At 31.7% G+C, this 19,461-nt stretch overlaps 1 protein-coding gene across 1 annotated transcript in view; it reads right to left on the minus strand.

Annotated features, from left to right (window-relative positions):
• LOC108917485 (dendritic arbor reduction protein 1) overlaps positions 1–19,461 on the minus strand; it is a 347,019-nt gene that overhangs the window by 133,731 nt on the left and 193,827 nt on the right. The window lies entirely within an intron of this gene.

Consider the following 19,461-nt stretch of genomic DNA (forward strand, 5'->3'; position numbering starts at 1 on the left):
CAAAATAATGTGTCGGCGTTATTTTCAAGTTTACGTAATTTATTTTAATCAATTGGGCACATTATTTATTTAAGCATACAATAATCAAAGCTATACAGGTCTATTATGCAGCTTTTTATGGTTATTATTTACTAAGCGACATCAAATGATCTCCGGAATAAATAAATAGATACCGGCCCTCCGTATTCGGTCGCCATAATTTACCCAATTAAAAAGCTTCCCGCTAAATAACTGAATAAAATCCGAGAAATATTAAGGGTAATAAAATAAAACGTACTCCCAGTCCTAAGCCCCTACCTCGGACAATTTAATTCCTCCTAACTGGTTGTATAATAAAGTCAAACAGGACTGGAGAGCCATTAGTTGAAGTGTCGGAAAGATATGGGCTCTCACCGTAAATATCTGGTGGTTTACCTGACCGAGACCTATCGCGCCGTCTCTTTTACACATTTTTCCTTGTCCTAAAGCGCTGTAAACGTCAACTGTCTACACTTTTAGCATGTTTAAGTAAATTTATTTGCCAACCTCTTTGATGGCTATATAAAATAACAACCCTATTAATTTGACCCTGGTGTTGCGAAAACATTAAGGCGACGTTAAATCGACATCTTTATTTGCCCGGTCGGGCCGGGTCGTTTCTTCTTTTTTGTTTTCTGGACGCCGGGCGAGAAACGCACTCGAAAATAATAAACTGTGAGTGGCGAGGGCTGTATAAAAAATGAATTAACGCCGGAATGTTAAGTTCAATAAAACTGTGGCGCCTACAGCGGCCGGGTTGAAACATGGCGGTCGGAGGTGCCTTGAAGTGACTCCTTTCACTTTTTTTGTGCAACTGACTTGCACGTAAATACACTAAAAAAAGTATTTGGATGAAACGAGCAGATATTTTTAAATTTGACGTAAATGTTATTTTATTCTATTCAAATGTATATACTTTCGTCAAACTATGTGAAATATTTGCCGTAATTCATAATTTTTCTTAGAATTTATTATTATTTGTAAATATATATAGTTTAATTCGAATCTTTTATAGTTTTGAAATTTATTATCTCGGACTTTAGCTACAATATATCTTACAGTTCAACTGCAAACATATTTGTTTCAAAACTAGCATATTATAATCAAACTTAGGTATGTTTTCTTGAAAGAAAATTGTAGCAGGTCACAGAATGGCGTATAGGCGGGAAGTAGCACGATAGATGGAACCACTTACGCTGTGTGTATATACACTGCTTTCGAAAAGTAACGAATAAATTCATTATTTTTTAAATTGAGAAGTTTTCGAAAATACGACCCATACGACCCATATTTGTGACGTCATCGTTGTTCGAGATATGACGTCATCGACAATTTTTTAAATATCAACCCCCAATTTTGACCGTGCCTTTTGAAAGAGCGTGTCATTCTACATACACTGATCATGAAAACTTATGGTGTTACATAACAAAAATTTCAAGAAAATAATGTTTGAAGATTTTAAAATTTAATTTTCACAGTACTGAAAATGATAATGATTATGTAAAAATCGACTAAATGGTGCACCTCCCCATTATGCAACACCTGTCCGTGCTTATTTAGATGAGCTGTTCCCGAATCGTTGGATAGGGAGAAGGGGGCCGATTGAGTGGCCAGCCAGATCGCCTGATTTGACACCCCTAGATTATTTCTTGTGGGGATACTTAAAAAGCAAAGTATACGTTACTAGACCGGTTAATTTAGAAGATTTAAAGGCAAGAATTCGTCACGAGATACATCGTATACCTCCTGAAATTATTGATAATGTCCAAAAAGAATTTATTAATCGGCTTAGCTACTGCCAGGCAGACAACGGTGCACAATTTGAACATTTAATTTAGTCGATTTTTACATAATCATTATCATTTCCAATATTGTGAAAATTAAATTTTAAAATCTTCAAACATTATTTTCCTGAAATTTTTGTTATGTAACACCATAATTTTTCATGATCTGTGTATGTAGAATGACACGTTCTTTCAATTGCCATGGTCAAAATTGGGGGTTGCTATTTAAAAAAATTGTCGATGACGTCATATCTCGAACAACGATGACGTCACAAATATGGGTCGTATGTCAAAAAGTGCCTTTTTTAAAAACAAAATCGACGTACCAGGGGATTTTTTCGAAAACTTCTCAATTTAAATAAATTTATTCGTTACTTTTCGAAAGCACTGTATATCTCCTTGTGAGTAAGGACACTAAAGCAGCTGGATCGTTGTAACGACAATTATTAGGATCATCAATAAGTCCCAAACCGACCTATGTGTGGTTGGTTAAACTTAATAATTTAATATTTATATCCAAATATATTCTTAAAACAAGTATATACAATCATTTGACCAAAACTAATCAATTTTGTATTAAACAAACGATACATTAATATACAATAAAAAACATGTTTCTATAAAATCTAAGTAGATCATAAAATTAAGAATAGAATTCGTTTAACCGTAAGTATCAAATATTTATTTTAAATGCTTCCTATTTTTAAAGTAAGAAGTTATATTTCTGGGTAGAAATTTAAAGTATTTAAATAAATAAATAATTTTCTTGAAAGAAGAAAATATTTTCTTAATATGGGTACATGTATTATTATGAATTTTGATGTCATCATATCATTATACATTGCAATAAACATCGTGAAAAGTGCTTAGAAAAGTTTGTTATGGGCGTCCCAAGCAAGGGGGGGGGGGTCGGGTAAAACAATTTCGCCATAGGGAACTCGAATCAATCAAAATTTACTGTTTAAATGTTTAATTTTGAATATAGCCACATGTAAAAAATTTGGAGCAAATTTTACCCGAGCTCCCCCCCCCCCCTTGATTGGGACGCCCATAACAAACTTTTCTAAGCACTTTTCACGTCGTTTATTGCAATAATATAATGATATATCAAAATTTCTAATGGTACATGTACCCATTTTAGCTATTCAAGAAAAATTTCACATCTTGGAATCTGCATTTGAAAATTTCAACATAAAAAAAAATAAGGGTAAACTTTAGCCGATAATCTCCCAACTGAGACGCCCCTGACTAAATTTTTTTAAAAATTTTATGATGATCTATTTCGACTTTTAATGAGCGTTCATGATGTCAAAATTCATAATTTTCTTTCAACTTGTTTCGAAAATTAAAAAAAAATGAATTTTGAGGCCCTATGTAGATGGTGTAGCTCCCTTAGGAAGCATTTCCCGATTTTTGGCAATAGAATCAGGTGGTAAATTATTAGACACTAATTATGAGACACCCTTTATATATTTTAAGGAACTGGTAGTTTTGAAGCAAATATGTTTGCAATTTATCATGAACTGTAAGAGATATTGTAGCTAAAGTCCGAGATAATAAATTTCAAAACCATAAAAGATTTGAATTAAATTATATATATTTACAAGTTTTAATCAAATTGTACCTCATAAATAGTTCCGAAAATTCAATAATTAAGAAATCTAAGAAATCGTTTTTAGAAACCTGCTTTGGAGAAACTCTATTTGAGGTCTTAACTAACGTAATAGAAAAGTTATATTAAAAGCCTTTTACCTGAACATAACATCAAGATTCTGAGGATTTTCACGTTAATCAGCGACTCGTTTTAGGTGCGAGATAATAAAATGTCCAATAATTTCATTCCAAACAAATTCTAGAGCAAATAAACATAGCAGCAGTAACTTAACAAACCTGTAAATAATTCAAGTTGTTAAGAAAATTGATTTCAGTGTGACAGTTAACATATAATGATATAATTCAGCCAATGAGCATAACTTAAATCCATTAAACCCGCTCTTGTTACTTCTGAAACACAACTAAATAAATATCCCCGCGACATGTGATTAAAATAATGACTTATAAAGTGTCAATACTATGGAATTATCACGAAACAGGCGGTCTACAACTATTAATACAGAACGATAATTTACCGTGACGAGGGATACAAGACTAGTAATAATCCTGCTTATAAACATACAGCAGATATGATCTAGTAGCTCAATATGAGTTAATTAACATTACGATGCTTCGGTTAAAACTCGCTGTTAACATATTATAATGACTGGATAGTTGTTAACCTATTTATGAAAGGAGAAGGTTATTACGGATTTTTTTAACGTCGTTCCGGAAAAAAAACGCCGTTAATGTAGTATGAAGTCACGCTTAAAATCGCTGAGTTGCAAATCATTTTTGTTTTCGTTTTTTCGTGAAACCGCCGTAAAATTGTAGGTACACCGAGCTCTCTACTCTGTTGCAGGTAAATGCTATACCTAACCGGTAGCGTTTTATCGTCCAGCATAAATTAGATGATAGCGGATGCATAATTTTCAAGCATCTAATGATCCCATCAGTTAATATAAATATACATGGAAAATGAGGGGTTTCAACTTTTTCCTATACGCTTAAGCACAGTGTTAACGTGGATATAAAATTAGACTAAATAATTATTATTGGCGTTAATTAATGTTATAATCAGCGGTAAAAATAAGCTTAAAATATATTTATTTTTCACTTAGGCGTTATAGCTTGTTTATTATCAAGAAACGGAGTAGGAAAACAACGTCATATCACTCTAGGGCGAAATATGGGGACCTAAATATTATCGCCCGCATTTTGGGTCCTATTTTGTACCATTCTTTTCTGCAAGGGTAGAATCGCAGACAAATGAAAGTACAAAGTTTATTAACATTAATATTTGATATACAACAATAATTTAACGAGACATTTTGCAATCCTGACCGGTATGCTACCGAAGGTATTTTTGCCTACTGGTTGCACAGTACATCGACCATTCCGATATGTCAGAAAGTACCGCCGTTCTTTAATTTCTTTTGGTCGCAAAGATATATACTGTGGATACAATTGGAGAGCGTGCATTTCATTTTCTTCCACATAAAGATTTTGGTACTCCAGATTTTATATCGTTAATTTTTACTGCAACAACGATTCCTTTGTCATCTATATCATCTATCGAGAGCTTTACCGACTCATCTCTCCTTAATTCTCTAAAAACACACATTGCTAGAACAACCTATAATAAAAAATACTATTAAGCACATGCAACAGTATAGCCAATTATTTCCTATATTTTCTTTTCCAAAAGATATGTATGACTTGATGATTCTCTATTAAATTTTAAAATATCCTTTCTTGTCAATATCTTATATTTTTTGTAATATATTCTTTCGATTTTTTCTTCAAATAAGCCTCTATGATATTCTGCTATATTTACATTTCTGCGCACTAATAATGTGGTCTTCAATATTGAATGTACACAATGTGTTAGGACTGAATGATTTTGACTAAAAGATACATGAAAAATATAAATTATTAAAAATTATAAATATGTCTTTCAATTGATAAAAGGTAATACACACCAATTCTGATTCACGCTATGTACTTCGGTCCAAATTAATAAAATTTCCATCCACGTCTCAAAAAAAAAATCACTGAGAGTAATATAAAGGAGAAACTGTGAAGGTACAATTGCCCCGCTCCCCCCGCCCCTCCCGAGACCCCACACCTGGATTAATCTAGGGTTTCACTAACAAACCCGCTAATTAAAACCACAATGATCCCCATATATCACGGCTGAAACGTCGAATCGTACAAATGTTTTTCCTGTGACGAACAGTAATTATTATTAGTACCTGTCCGGCAAAAATGAATGTCTTAACATTCATCATCTCATGAAGGCTGGTGTGTCATTATGCTCTGTGCCGAGGTATTTTATTAATGCCATATAATCAGATAATCAACGGTTTGTATTTACATACGTAATTTTTTCTTTGTTCTCTTCTGAAGTAATTGATTGTACCTACGATCTTTTTTCCTAGAAAGCGTGTTGCATTGCTGACTTACTTATTGTCAAATAAATAGCAATTACCGCTCACAATGAGGCAGTTGTTGCAGACAGACGAGAATCTTATTCTACGCGTCCAGGTTTTTTTATAAATCAAATATTTAGGCCTTAAGTTACTTTTAATTAACTTATTTATTTATTTATTTAGGTAAAACCAACCTTACAGGTAGCAACTCCGTTACAAGGCAGAATGGAAAGAAGTACAAATATAATATATGGTGACAATACAAGGAATACATCATAGAAAAAGGCATAAATTATTATTAATATTACGTACAATAACATATTACTTTACACAGTCATAAAAATGGGGGGAAAATTGTTTACAGGGTAGTTAATTATTGTATAATTTTTACGTAAATTCACGTTTTTCGCAGGAACATCCTCGGAATCGTCCAGACTAATAATTAGTTAATTTGTTTATAAGGCCATACCTTGTAAACTATTCAACTTACCGATTCCAGATTTCGTGTGAGTTATTAGACAGTGATAAGGAATGAGAGGATGCGACGCCAAAACGTTCTGGTAATAACAACGCAGTTTATAAATATTTAATTCAAAACTCATAAATAAACTTCTGTTTGTAACTTTTGATCTAGTCGATATTTTTGACGCTCGAGGGCTAGTTTTGTAGGATTTTGAAGACGAAAAAAGTGTTTTCTCGTGGAAATGAATGGAAAAAAGCGAATTTACGTAAAAATTATTCAATTAAGCAGCCTGTAAACAATTTTCCCCCCATTTTTATGATTGTGGAAACGAATATGTCATTGTACATAATATTTAGCATCTATAGTGATAAATTCAGCTTGCCGAAAGAAAAAGTCGCGAAATGGTCATTACCCAGCTTATTTTCCTGGCCTATTTAGTGTTACTTGGATTGTGATTGGTGATTGGTTCAGTCATCAAACATTTAAAGCCTTGCTTCAAAATTTGCTTATGGTCTACTGACTTTTTAACTCATGTTCTTAAAAGGAAATGGATTTTTTAATTTAATTATCAGTCTGGGGGCAAACAAATCACGTCTGCCGCGTTATGGACTGGAGGAGAGCACCGGACCCGAGAGCTAAACGTCTGGACTGGATTTATTCCGTACTAGAGCAATTATATACTTTCAGAATCCTGTAAGGACTTGTTATGCGTAATAACGAGATCCATAAATGCAGTGCGAACATAAGTTCCGTCGTAGAAATGCGTTCTTTAATTAAAATTGTGGGGCATTATTCAATTATAACATAATCATAAATTTGACGGGATCACCATTAACTCGCAGCAGTAATCGGACTTGTTTTAGTTCCTATAAATAATGGGAAATTCTACGAGAACTGCCTTGTTCCTCGTTAGTTGGCAATGCGTTGGTCGAGCCGTACACTATGACTTTATAAGACTACCTCCTTTTAATTTTTGCCCATTTCGAGAAAAATGTAACTGTCTCGTTTTTACGTATCAAATGGCAATTTAGTTAATATTTATCTGTACAAATGAGAATATGTCATTAGCGTAATAAACTAGGCACATAAATTAAGGGCTATTAAAAAAATCCCAAAATTTTGGGTGGGTCAAAGAGCTATAACTTCGACGGAAATGGTCATATAGAGAAAAAAAAAAGGAAATTGAAGCTTTAAGTGTTTAGTTTTCGGATCTCGAGTTTAAAATTTTTTAGCATCAGCAATCATAAGAAAATTAACGAAAAAAAAAATTGCATATTTTTGCTATTCTTTAAGAAAAACCTAAGTACTTAAAAAAAAATTTTTTTTGGTAACTTCACCATAAAGTTCTTTTAGATAATTTAATTCTCTTCAATTTGAGTGATTCTGGAGCCTTGTACGATTATTTGTTGCTAAGTTATCGTTGACCAAAGCAAAAAAAAAACATTTTTGACTTTGGCAATCAATTACTCGGGAAATACTGGTCGTACAGAAAATCCAAGCAGGGTTTTGAAAACTGCAAAGTATTCTCTACAAGTCGTAATTATTGGTTTTTGATAAAAAAAGTGAAAATGTTGTTAGAAAAAAGGTAAAAAATTGCATAATTAGGGATATTTGAATAACTTGGTATAACTTTGCAAATAATGAATAAATTAAGGATATTGACTGTAATTCTTTAACCTCAAAGTGTCCTAAAGAAACCTTGATAATTTCAAAACGCCGCGTTTTTTTTTCTTAGTGCCCGAAATGTTTAAATTTGTCGTATTTCTGAAAATCAATGTAATAAGTAATTTTTCACTTTTTATTCATTTTTTTAGTTAAAAATAATCCATATTTTCTTCATCAAAAAACATTCATGATTCTAAAAAAAAGTCCATAGGCCTTTTTAAAGAAAAGCAAAAATTTGCATTTTTTTTGTTGATTTTCTTATAATTACTCAAAAACTGCTGATGCTAAAAAATTTTAAACTCCAGATCCGAAAACTAGACACTTGAAACTTCAATTTCCTTTTTTTTATTCTCTCTACGTCCATTTCCCTTCAATTTACAGCTGTTTGAAAATCGCCCAAAATTTTGAAATTTTTTTAATATCCCTTATTCTGTGCCTAGTGTATATACATATTGGTATTTTAAAAATTTCCATCGTTTCTTTGCTACTTTTTGACATTTTCACTTGTACAACATGTTCTGATTATCATATCTCCGCTACCATTAGAGATATATCCATCAAACGTTATAACCTTGTAATTTTATTCAAATATAACACAGGGTGTCAAATTAAAAAATAGCATTACAAAATGTCTAGCAAAAGTAACTTCAATTGATTTTTAATTCGGTATATATCAATCAGTAGTGAAATTACTTTCCGTTGGTAATTTCACTAGTTTTGTATCTCCAACAATGAAACAGACGCTTAGTGCACGAAATCAAAGTTGTGTAAAGCCCGTTTAATTTTTAGAATAGCATATAGTTGTGTTTGTTTCGAAGTTGAAATTTTCAGTTTTTTGTATGAACAGAAAAAAATACTGGTTTCATCAAGTCTGCTACTGATTTTGTCAGCATTGCCATGAAGACCAAGGTACTTTTAATGTGTACATTCATTGTTCTCTTGCCTAAATCTTTATAAATCCCTATAAAGCGGTGCTGCAGATTTAAATTCTTTTCGAGTTTCTACAAAAGTCAAAATCTTACCTACTTTTTTATTATGACACTTTTTTTTAATAAATGACAAGTAATGCATACAAATATTGAAAGTTTATTGTTTTTCACTGAGACAGTGTATCATATAATTTCTCTCTGTATATCTTTTGATCGAGAAGAGTTGCCGAAAAACTTTTCTAATAAAAGTTGTTGACAAAAAAAAGACATGAAATAAAAAAAATTTATCAAATTAGGAAACGTTTCTATGACGTCTAACATGGGAATTAAGTCACACTACCCTAAGATCATATCATAAACATCCGCTCTTGTGGTTTCGTAGTGGCTCTTTCCGTTTCCTGCAATAGCGACCAAGCTTCAGTTCTGGGTCACTCTGTATACGCAAAAACTTTGAAAACTTATATGTACAGCTATGGACGATAAAAAGTTTCCTAACCAAACTGTTTACGATCCCTTGCAAGTATGATTTTACTAGTATTATATTGTTAGCATCTTTAAACGTTCGCTAGTGTTGAAATAAGTAAAGCTTATTAATCTTAACACAAGCGTGTCTTTTTCCCGTGTATTTGGTTTGCAAAGCAGATCAATCACGAGTTCGTCGAGTCATTTAGCGATGGGAATTTTTAATAAGTCTTAAATGTCAACATGTCCGATCGACTGGTTCTGCGTCGAGTGGTATTGAATACTGATTAAATTTGGATTTTTATCGTCGCAATTTTTGCATTCGCGCTAAGAGGCCTTCGCCGACAATGCATCCGGGGGGGACCTTGGTAGGTTTTTCTAACTGTATTAGAATTATCGTGACAGTAACAGCGACCAAGGCATACCTCCTACGAGCAATTTAATTAACTCAAATGTCGCATTTTTATTTCCTATGTAGGATACTGACCCTGGAGTAAAGTTTCAGAACTGTTCTTTTGTGGTCGTTGATCTCGACTTGCCAGTCATGTTGGCCGACACTAAGGTTTGCAAGAAAATTTTGGCGTAACATTCAAATACTTCCTACTGTACATATTTTAATGTATAACGAGCCTTTCGATTTCGAGCGGCTGCGGATTTGCGAAGGAAACTTTTCCTAATCTGCATAAAAAAATATTAAGTGGAATTTGAGAAAAATACGTTATTTTCTGTTCTATGTTGCGAAGATTCGCTTTTATGTTCAATAACGATCAATATGAAACAATATTGACAGTGGCGGATTCAATAAAAAATAAAATAATAAAAAATGCCACATTGAATTTGGTACTTTTGACTTTAAGTTCGTAATCAGCGACACCTGAAGAGCCAGTGGAAATTTAGGTGTTTGTAATTTGTTTCTTCTCTCTTTTTGAGTCTTCATCTGATGCTACTCAGTTTCCGAAATCAACAGACACACCGAATTAATTAACTTCAACGAATGATTTCTCGGAGAGGAGAGAAGGTATTCCAAGGATTCAAAATATTGAGAAGAAGAAGAGCAGTACACCCCATGGTGTAACATAACCTCAAATATAGCATAAAACAGTGTTTTTCGCACTTTTAGGTTAGGATATCTTACATTTAGTGTCATTTATAAAATCTGCTTAATTGTTCCCCTCGCGTTTAATAATTGTCACAATTTTTTCAAAATGATTTGACCGCTCCATTTCAGTCACCGGAGGCTCAATTTTATCTGACTGATCCATTAAAACAGCATGATGCGACGTGCTACTAGATCCTGGAGTTGATGTGTCATTGTATAGAATCCTGTTGGTTATTTCATTTTTGTTACTTAAACTGTCAGCAACATAACTTTCTGCAACTGTGGCTGATTTCCACCCACCATGTCTCTTGATTGCTAATACATCAATTCCTGTATCAGCCGGTAATGTTGCCGATGTTCTTCGGTATCAATGGCCTGTATATGTTTCAGGATGTTCTAGTTTCAAAAACTCTGCAATCTTATTAGGAATCATATAAAGGGTATTCTTGTCGACTGTTTGGTTGTAACATCTACCTGTTTGATAGCGCATAAAAAAGCGTGAAATTTCAGTTTTAATTTCCAATCTAATCTTTTCTATATTCTCGGGCAATAAAAATCCGCGGGCAGTATTTGTTGCAATTTCTTTTTAAAAATCACTCATTTAAAAATAATAATTCAAAACCAGCAAAACTGCAATTTTTATGTAGCTTTGTTATAAACACCTTAGAAACGGCAAAATCCAAACAACCAAGGCAACTTTGCAAGATTTCGAATAATGTCAAAAAATAAAACATAATCGTTATTTCATGAGCCATAAAGAATTGTGGGAGCAGATAAAATGTTATACACTACGCGGCAGTTAAGTATAATTTACCAGTCTCGGACTCGATTGCCAGCCCTTACTCCGCTCGGGCGCAAAATCGTCCTCGACTGGTAAATAATACTTACCTCCTTTATGGTGTAAATAACTGTTTTTGTTCTAGAAGAAAGTATCTTTTGGTTTAAAATAAATATTTTCTTGAAGTTATTCTTCACAAATTGTTTATGCTCTACTGCTAAAAATGGAGCGTATTTGTGCGATGAGAAAAAATCGTAAAATAATTAAAAAACAGTTTTATCAAGCTCGTTTGAAATTGATTTAACTTTAATTAATTTCATTAACTTTTTATAATCTGTAAAAAATAGTAAATCTATCATTAACATGAGTGAGAAAATTGATTTCAAATTAATATTAAACTTACTATAATATAATTTACAGATTAAATTTAAATTTAACAATTATCAGACTAATCGTTACATGTTACAATATACCTAAAATTGTTAATTTAAAATTAATTTTCTTACCATTGTCGCAAAAATTTAATCAAATTATAAGCCGCAGTATGAATCAATTATAAAGTTGTTGAGTTATTTAAATTAGTTTCAATTATACAATTTTGTAAAATAAATTAATTACAGCACATTACAATATTTTTGTTCAGTATTTATATAGCCATTTAAAAATTGAATCAAATAAGTTAATTTTTCTTACGAGAGTAAGACAGAAATGCTTTAAGGAAACTATTAACGCATGCATTGTTCATAGTTATTGGGTATCTTTACAAATTTGCTGGACAAAACAGGAAAGGTACATTTTCTGACGTTTAGTGATCTTTCAATGTGAAAAATTAAAATAAGGAAGACTATGCAGGAACACTATACATATTTTTGCGCTGAAAGACATCTTAGTTGCGTTGTTAGAAGCCCAACGTATGCAATTGGAAAGAAAATCTTTTAAAAATCTAAATATTAAGTGATATTCTTTTAAATTTGACCCGCCCCCTGACTGGCGAATTGAAACAAAACGCCTTCGCAAAAAACCAAGCGGACGTAAAACTCAATTAGCAACTAATGTTCTAATTGGAGAGATATTACATATCATAAAACAAACGGTAAACACATATGGAAGGTTGAATCGTACATATTTTTTTTTTAAATTAATGCAAATTCGTCCGTATCAGCGAGATGATCTGGCTTCGGCTTGATTACGCCTAGGAATGCCGTAAGCTTTATCTGCATTACATCTTTATGGCGAAATTGGGCTGCATCGTATACGTAAATGCCTTGGTTATTCATGCCCACTTGCTCACTATAATTATAATATGCTTTTTAGTATGGTACCATTTAGTTAACGAGAATTTTTAGCACGCAACTTTATAATTTATGGGAGGTATTTGCATTTTTTACATGATTAATGGAATCTCTGGAGCATCGCGATACGTAATTTTGTATGTGCGTAATTATAATATTTAGTGTGGTATTTTTTCTCATTGGAAGTATTTTACGGACGCGGGGAACGCGATGAATTCAGGTCATCGAAATAATACTGGCCAGTTTTCTCTATGGACAATAGATGGCGGTAGCACGCGTTTTACCTTCTCATTTTTTCAGTACAATGAAAATACAATTTAGTAGTATATTTAGTATACAGTATACAGATCAGGGCGGATCTATTTTGAGGTGGATGTGAGAGGGGCAAGCAAATTTTTTCTGGATTACCTTCAGTACAACTCACATAATGAAAGTGTAGATCCTTAGATCTGGGCAAGGTTCGGAACGTTTTCAAAATTGTAAAAATATTTAAAAAATTTTTAATGCATTGTGGAAGAATATTGAAAAGGAAAAAAGTTTTAGAATTGAATTTTGCACAATATCCTGTAAGTTAAAAATGTTTCAATTTATTACCGACTGATGGAAAAAAGGCAAAATAATCAACCTTTTTGGATATTTTTTTTAAATATTTTAATTGATCTGAGAGCATTCTAGTTTTGGTAAAAGAAACTTTAGAGTATAATAAAACAACACACCCATTAAAATCGGTTCAATAGTTTTCGCAAAATAATTTTTTGAAAATTTTTTTTCGAATTTTCAAAATGTTGCCCAGCCTCAAATAAAGCATCTAGATACTTGCAAATTTTTTCACAAAGAAAAGACCGCTCAACCTTGCAAATGGTTTTTGAAAAACTGAAATCGGTTGATAAGGACGGCCACAGTAAATTTTTAAACTTAACACTCTTTTTTTTTTATTTTTAAATAATTATATTACATTTATCAATTTGCACGTAAATTTTAAAAAAGTATAAATATTTGATACTCACAGTGCGGTAGTAAATTTTGCCTCGAGAAATTTCTTAAGTGTCTCGTGAATTATTTATATTCTTTTGTTCATCAAATTCAATAAGAAAAATTATTAGTTCGTTGATATTTATTTTTAGAGGTCGCTCGAAAACATTTTAGGTAGACTACTTATAAAGTTAAAATAATAATGAGTGACCTTTAGAAATTAAAATATCGAATATCGAAATATCGAATATCGAAACTTGAAATTCGAGAAAATGATAAAATAACGAGAAAAGAAATAAAAAATAAAATCAATTTTTGACAATTCTGGAAATTTTTAAAAATCTTGAGCGACCTCTATAAAAATTTTTATTGATTTTTTGAGGGGAATCTTAAAACATGATAAACTAACATATTTTCACAAGAGATACGAAAAAAAAATATGTAGCCACGAAAATTGAATAATTTCACATATTTCGAGTTTTCACCACCAAGAACGGCGGTGACAGAATTTTAAACATTAAGGCGATGTTTCGCATTGTATTAGCTATGTCCTGTACAAATTTTGTTCGTGCAACTCTCTTAGTTTCGACAATGCCTTATGTATGTTTTCAGCCACGAAAATTGAATAATTTCAAATATTTCGAATTTTCACCACCAAGAACGGCGGTGACAGAATTTTTAACATTAAGGCGATGTTTCGCATTGTATTAGCTACGTCTTATCCAAATTTTGTTCGTGCAACTCTCTTGGTTTCGACAATGCCTATGTATTAGGGTGGCCCAAAAAAAACCGAATATTTTTTTTCGTGTCTCTTGTGAAAATATGTTAGTTTATCATGTTTTAAAACCCCCCTCAAAAAGTCAGCTCAAAAAAAAATTTTTAGAGGTTGCCCAAATTTTTAAAAATTTTCAAAACCGTCAAAAATTGAATTTTTTTCTAGTTATTTTATCATTTTCTAGGTTGAAAAAATTCTCGATTCTCGATATTTTAATTTCTAAAGGTCACTAATAATTATTTTAACTTTCAAAGTAGCATACCTACCTATGTTTTCGAGCGACCTCTAAAAAAACTAATAATTGTTTTTTATTGAATTTGTTTAAATTTTTCAAAATCCATTTGAAAGGTAGAGCAGTCTTTTCCATGTGAAAAATTTTTCAAGTATTTAAATGCTTTATTTGAGGCTGTGCAACATTTTGAATATTCGAAATTTTTTTTTACAATTTTTTTTCAAAAAATTATTTTGCGAAAACTATAGAACAGATTTTAATGAAATTTGGTGTATTGTTTTATTATACTCTAAAGTTATTTTTACCAAAATTAGAATACCCTTGGAGCAATTAAAATATTTTAAAAATATTATCCAAAAAACATGATAATTTTGACTTTTTTTCATCAATTATTGCTATTTTGTAACATCGGTAATAAATTTAAACATTTTTAGCTTACAGTATATTGTGCAAAATTAAATTCTAAAACTTTCTCAAATATTCTTCCAAAATGCATAGGTTCCATAAGTAAAAATCTCAGGTAAAGTAAATGTTTTTAAAATATTTTTAAACATTTTTACAATTTTGAAAATGTTCCGGACCTCGCCCAGAACTAGGGATCTACACTTTTATTATGTGAGTTGTGCTGAAGGTATTCCAGCAAAAATTATGCCCCCTCTTACATCCAAGAAGTGGAACATTTCGACAGATCCGCCCTGGTCTAATAGTACAGTAGACAATAAGCAAAAGAAAAGATGCACGCAATTGACTATGCATTCGTGTCCTCAGTAATAAATTGCAGGTTCCCGAGGCTGACGTTCGTACGGATCCTTTGTTCACTCCGACGAGTTCTTAACGTGAAGCATTGCTGGCTCAATTCGAAAAGTAATAACAAATTTTGATGTTCGCATCGTCCTCGTTCTGGCTATGGCTGATTGTCTGTGAACATGAGGCTGTGTTTAACAGTCTTGGAGCTGTTTCACTGGTAGATCTAGAAAATTCGGAAGTAAGGTGAAACTTCTCTCCCAAATCATCCCACTTTGCTTATTGGACAAGATGGGTGATTTCTAGATTACTTTTGGGTAAAAGACGAAGCAGAAAATCCACTCTTAAATTTACTAAATTTTATATAAAAATTAAATTATACTGAATCAGAATCATTAACGCATTTGACTGAACATTTTTAGGTTATTGATACACTTCAGGTAAATGAACGTTTTCTGACACGATTCTATTTCGCTGTGTGAAAGGCTTTTGGTTTCTCAATTCGCCAAGATTTATGGTAACCCTTTGGGGTATCCGTTTCTTCACGCCAACCGATCATAAAGATGGCACAATGACTTAATCGCACCGCAGATTAGACCACTATTGAGACCTCAAGTACGGACAGTGAAGAATTATATTTAATTACGCTAATCTATTCAGAAGTTTTTCATGCCAAGTCAGCATTATAGGATGGTCACGGAATATTCAGCTTAACTGAAAAAAAGCGTTTTAATATCACCTACGTAATTTTAATTATTTGTAATGGAACTATCGGGTCACGTTATCTGGAGTTGTGAATCTAGACGTGTAATTTATAATAAAATTTAGCTCCCATAAAAAAATAATTAAATGTCATGGAGCCGTGGCGACGTGGACGAAAGTACGCGTTTTCAGTTGCCAAATAAGGAGAGCTCTAGCACGCAATAAATCGTTATGTGTGAAGAACTATACGTTGCTATTTCCTTGGTACATACCAGATCAGAATTAAATTGAATGCTGAAGATAAAAATTTCGATAAGCATTCGATATTTCTTAAGACACAATTAAATAATTATTTACACACAGAAAGTGTATTAGAGAATATTTAGTGCCCATAAGAGAGCTGTAAAAACTAAATATTCAATGTTAATGATTGACACGAATAATGTAATTCCAAAAACATACACTTCTAGGAAATAAACGTATTTTTTTAAATTAAATATTACTACACGACCTAATACACAACCGCGAACAGTCAAAGGAATATGTTGAGTAGAACAGCATCAACCATTACTGTGCATGTATTGTGCATTCTTATGAATACTTTACTATCCGAATGAGTTTGGAAAATTTTAGTGAAATTGTACTTACAATTTAATTGATATATACAATTAGTTAAATGAGTTTTTTTAGAAAATTTGTAATATGTGTATATACAGGGTGATTCAAAATTCAGTACAAATAATTTAGGGGCGTATTTTTGTACTTGTTCGAAATCTCTCAGGCCAATCGTTTGCGAAATATTAGCTGATGAAGAGTTAAATGCACATCATATTTTCCAATTTTTTCGATACAACTAACCGTTTTCGAGAAAATCACTATTGTCACTAGTCAGCAGTGATTTTCTCGAAAACGGTTAGTTGCATGAAAAAAGTGTAGAGCTAAAATTCAAGATCATTCAAAATTTGAAAATATGGTTGTGCATGTGTTATGGCAAACGGTTGGCCTGAGAGATTTCGACCTAGTATACCTTTTTTAGCTTAAAATTGATAGGGGAATAAACGCACTAATGCGAAACGTCAATGTAAAGGATAGCAAAAAAGTTAGAGCCAATTTAATTCAAGCTTACCCTTATAGGTGGCGCCCTCTATAAGCAGCGTCAAAGCCAAGGACATATTTAAATTTAGCACCCTAAAAAAACCCGTCTCCTAAGTTTTATGCCAACATTCAAATTTGTTTGGAAATTATTCCTAAAAAAATAAAAAACTTTAACATCCTGTATATCGAAAACTAAGTATTTGTTGACCTACGTTTATAGGGAAAAAAGTCTTATTTTGACCTCAAAAATACACGCCTAAATACTTTGTACTTTGTATTTAATATGCCAATTTGGCTCATACATTTTTCTTCTCCCAATTAAATCCTTTTCTCAGTGTAGAGAAGTGGAAATTTATTTTAGCTTTACTACAGAAAATCAATGAAAATATTTGTCACTGTTTCTGAAGCGTCCTATTATAATTCAAAAACCGTTTTGATTTATTTAAATGAACTGGCTTAAAAAAGTACGTTATTCCATTTTAGTTATTCAACAAGTTTGCGTTACAAAGCAAATAAATTGTAAATTATAATTTTTCCCAAACGCGATTGTGCACTTATCGACTCCATTAACATCTATTACTGTCATCAGTGCTAATAAGTTATTATACAGGGTGTTCACGAAGAAGCGCACAAACATCAAGAGGACATTTTTTAGATAAAAAAGAGAAGAAAAGTTTGTCAACTTTGGAAAATGTAAGAGATTTCGAGAAAACGGTTCTTAAATTTTTTGATTTTTTTTTTAATATTTCAAGAACGCGCATCAAAATTTGGTACGGTGTATAGGCTATTGATTATAGGATCTTAAAAGGAACTACGACGTCCAAGATATTTTATTACATGAATCGTTCAAATGGTAATTTTAGGTGGAAAAACCGCGGAGTGCTATTAAATTAGATGGTGGAAATTGGGGATAAGGGTGAAAATGCACCCCTTTCAGTTTTTCAATTGTAGCTCGAAAACGAAGCAAAATTTCGCTATAATTCATAGGAAAAATTATTTAAAGAATTGAATTTCCTATCGAAATGGCTTATTTACAAAATCCAAAAGGAAAATTTTATGCAAAAAATCGTTAATAAACAATTTAAAAAAAAAGCAAAAAATTTTTTGATTTATTTACTTTTTTACCTCTAATTTTTTTTAGTAAAGATAGGTATAGGCATTGCTTCATAGAAAAAAAAGTAGATACAATTTGCTTCAAAATAAGAGGTTGTAAAGTATTTGTGGATGAAAATTGACTGATATATGGTCGCTGAAACTTACAATTAACCAATTTTTCGATTTTCGTCGCGTTTTCCCTTATACGTTTTAATTCTCATTTTTTGCAAAAAAGGAAGGAAATAAGACGTTCAAGGATATTCATGACTTGTTCAAAGGGTTAAAAATGAAAAAAAACGCTGATGCTATTAAATTGAAGGGTTGAAATTGAAGATAGGGGTGAAAGTGTACTTTTGCAGTTTTTTAAATATAGCACGAAAAATTTTGTACAGAATTGAATTTTCCATCGAAATGGCTAATTTAAAAAATTTAAAAGAAAAATTTTATGCAAAAAATCGTTAATAAACAATTTAAAAAAAAAGCAAAATATAAGATTTTTGATTTTATTTACTTTTTTGACTCTAAGTTGTGAAAATCTTTATTAATTATTAACAAATAAAACTTTTGAAATAGTTTTTTATCAAGTAAAGAACTAATTTGTTGTAAAAATAATAAGAATTATAATCATTATTATGTTAAAAATGATGAAAATCTAAAAAATATTTAAGTTTGACCGGTTATAAGTCAATATTAGTCCAAAAGCTTTCGAAAACACATCATTTTGAAGGGAATCTCATCTAGTTTTTTTGTACAGCAATTTTCTATGCAACTTCTACTAAAAAAGTAAAAAAAAATCAAACAAACTTATTTTTTACTTGCTTTGCAAAGAGGTCAGCCATATTAGCTTCTACGCTTATGACTTTTATATATATTTATGTATACTCGATTAATTATTTCAAAAATGTCACAAACACCCTGCATAAGCTTAAAATATTTATAAGGTGAAGCCAATAAACAGACTACTTTCATCACAACGTTTCATAGGAATTGCCCCAGACTGAAGGTTATGAAGTGGACCATCGATTAATTGTATTCCAGAATTTTTTATGGCTATCAGTCTACACGTAGTCCAGATTTCAATCCCATTGACCTGATTACAAGGGGAAATATGGACAGACAACTTAGAACAAATGATGATGATTTCTGGTTTAGAATGTGAGCCGTCGATTAGAAAATAAGCAATATTTATTTTTTATTGTTACTTTTTTGTTATTTCTTCTTCTCGCTGATATTTTTCATTTGAGGTCAAGTTTAACGTTTTACAAATTTTTATTTCTATTTCTGAACGACACCGAAACAAATGTCTCAATTAAATCCAGTGCCAGAACACG

The sequence above is a fragment of the Anoplophora glabripennis genome, unplaced genomic scaffold (assembly GCF_000390285.2).
Source record: "Anoplophora glabripennis isolate ALB-LARVAE unplaced genomic scaffold, Agla_2.0 scaffold4, whole genome shotgun sequence".
In the NCBI taxonomy this organism is placed as follows: Eukaryota; Metazoa; Arthropoda; class Insecta; order Coleoptera; family Cerambycidae; genus Anoplophora; species Anoplophora glabripennis.